Source organism: Arachis ipaensis, chromosome B06, assembly GCF_000816755.2.
Source record: "Arachis ipaensis cultivar K30076 chromosome B06, Araip1.1, whole genome shotgun sequence".
NCBI classification, from domain to species: Eukaryota; Viridiplantae; Streptophyta; class Magnoliopsida; order Fabales; family Fabaceae; genus Arachis; species Arachis ipaensis.
In genome coordinates, this window is record NC_029790.2 from 122108456 (window position 1) to 122111247 (window position 2792).

A 2792-nucleotide genomic window follows, 5' to 3' on the forward strand; every position below is an offset into this window, starting at 1 on the left:
GGGAGATCGGAGAAGAAGTATGGCACCGACAACGATGATAGGGACGAGTGGATGACCGGACCGGCAAAAGGAGAACGACGACAGACACACAGGACAGAAGGCGACAAGCCGAGATGCACAGGGGCTACCGAGACAACGACTCTGAGTAGCCGCTGACGTCGCACCATGCGGTGGAGGTGGCACTGGTTGTGGTCGGGTGGTGCAAGACTGCGAGCACGGTAAGGATGTGAAGGGGTCTCTCTCACAGTCACTGTCTCAGCCATTTGGAGTTTGGGGGAAGGGAATGAGTTTGTGTCTGGGAGGCTGTGAGCAACTTAGCTAGGGTTTCAGGTTTCTTTTTTTTTTTTAAAGGGTCGAAACGACGCCGTTTCACTTGGAGAAAAAAAATAGAGTCCAAACCGGTCCGGATTTTTCAAATTTGCCGGTTCGCTGGTTTTGGTCAAACTCGACCGATTCAAACCAAATCTCACTGGTTTGCTTCCTTGTTTGGTTAGCTAACACACCTGAATCGACCTTGTCATCGGTTCACCGGATTTTCGGTCCGACCAGACACACGGGTCGATCCGATTCTAACAACTATGCTCTTTTCTCTTCCCTTTTTAATTTCTTTTCAAATCCTAAATCTTATTTTTATAATAGTTTAATTTCTTTTCACGATCATTACTCGAATTGTAATCGAAACAAATCAATCTAAATTTATGACTATAAAACTTTTTGAACTTTAATATATTGAAATTCTAGAAATAAATATTGATCTAATTTAACGCATAAATATCTTTTAACTTTGATGTATTTTAATTTGCGTTTTATATACAAGAACAACTAATACCCCGTAATACATCTTATACAAAATCAAATTACACATCATATAGTGGTTGCTTCCAAAACTTCATTAAGCTTAAGAGGCAAACGCGCTTGATAAAAATAATAGTATTCTAAAACAACTCTTAGTTTTATAATGAGAACATTTTGTTTTGTCTTTATTCGTAATTTACAACTTTTAGTGAAGGGAGGAGACATAATCAAAACAAAGAATATCGTAAATTAATCAAGAAAACATATTACATGAAATAAAAATATCTAGGAAGAGTACTTTGGGCAAAACTTGTTCATTCACACTAAACCTATATAAAGAGTAACATATTATAAGTTTATGATTGCAATCCAAAAAGAAAGAGAGACATATGGCTAGAAACAACTTAATAATAACAATGTGGATTATTGGATTAGTTATGTATGTTGCGATTGCTGAAGTCTATGGCAACATTCCTAAACAATCATGGACTCCATCATATTATGTTGCATCAGTTATGCGACAACAATGTATTGAAGATTGTAAAACGCACTCACCGGACCCAATAGTTTTGACATTGTGCATTAATAGATGTGAAAGTATGCACCCGCATGACTAGTGCTTGGGTAGTGGTAAGCATCTAAGTTATAATGAATGGTTTTGGGATTTTGTGAATTTTTTTGGCTTATGAATATTTTATGTGATGACAAACTCTTCTCTATTTTATGATTATCAAAAGACCAATGAAAATAGTATAGTTTCGTGCTATTCACTTGTATAGCATTAAATACAATTATTTTTGAAAATTTTAAACGAATTAGGAAACCTAGAGTAGCCTATAATAATATATTAAATAAATAAATTCAAAATTTATCTTAGTTTTTAGTGCTTTTCTAAGCTTGAAATGTTCTACTTGTTATATATTTCATTTATCATCGAGTTTTAGCAATTTGTTTATTGTATTTTTCAGAAAAATAATATAGTTACCTAAATTATGATAATATGTAATAAATGTTTGTGGAATGAGATATACCACAAGTGTTTGTTAATGTTATTCATCACATGTAAACTCTTTATATAATTAACTACAATTAAATGTAGTAAATTTAGTAAATTGGTATGAAGTAATTCTCAAATAATTGTTTTGCAGCCAAGATCTAACTATATGAACTTTTTGTTATGATTCCTTGAGTTTAAATTATTTTATGTGAACCCCATAGTTAATTATTCTTTTAATTTAGACATAAAGTTTACTTGTCACAGGTCTTTCAAAGTCAAAATTTAAATAAATTCTCCCATGGATAGAATATTCAAGCACTTTGATCATATCAGAAAGTGGATGATTCGCAATGTTGGTTTTATTAGGTGTTTCAATGATTGTTTACAATATTATTTCCTTGTCGTGTATCTCAATTATATTATGTTTGAGTATCAACACTTTAATTATATTTATTGTAATTCAATGGTAGCAACCTATATGTTACAATCAAATGCAGTAAAACATCCTGAGATGAATTAATAATAGCTACAATTATTATTAATAAATTCTCAGTCTAAACTCCAATCCAAACTTGGGAATGCTAAATTAATTAACATAAATATAAGACATGTTCAATTACTTAATGTGTAGCCAAGTATAGTTATTTTGGAAAAATAAACATCAGTCGCTTAAAAATAAAACTGTGAGATCCAAAATTTCAAAGCAGATAATATTCTAAAATGGGAAAAAAAATCAAAGATGCTGATAGATTCTCACAAATGGTTTATACTTAGGTATTCTTGGACTTCTATTGTTTTCTCTTTGATTATAAAAAAAAATATGCTAGCTAAAACTGGTGCAATAATGGACTGTGTAACATCTTCTATTGGTTTCTCTTTGACTCGAAACCGTATCGCTGTTTTTTTGAAAATCAACAAGCATATTCATATATACAAAATTTATTACATAAGTAGCTTATAAATATAATATATATATAAATATACAACTCCTATCCTTCTT

The 2792-nt window shown here is 31.7% G+C and overlaps 1 long non-coding RNA gene across 1 annotated transcript; it reads left to right on the forward strand.

Moving 5' to 3' along the window:
- On the forward strand, positions 1137 to 2357 carry LOC107605058. The gene is made up of 2 exons (XR_001612451.2): positions 1137 to 1425; positions 2057 to 2357. It is a non-coding gene; the product is annotated as an uncharacterized LOC107605058 (long non-coding RNA).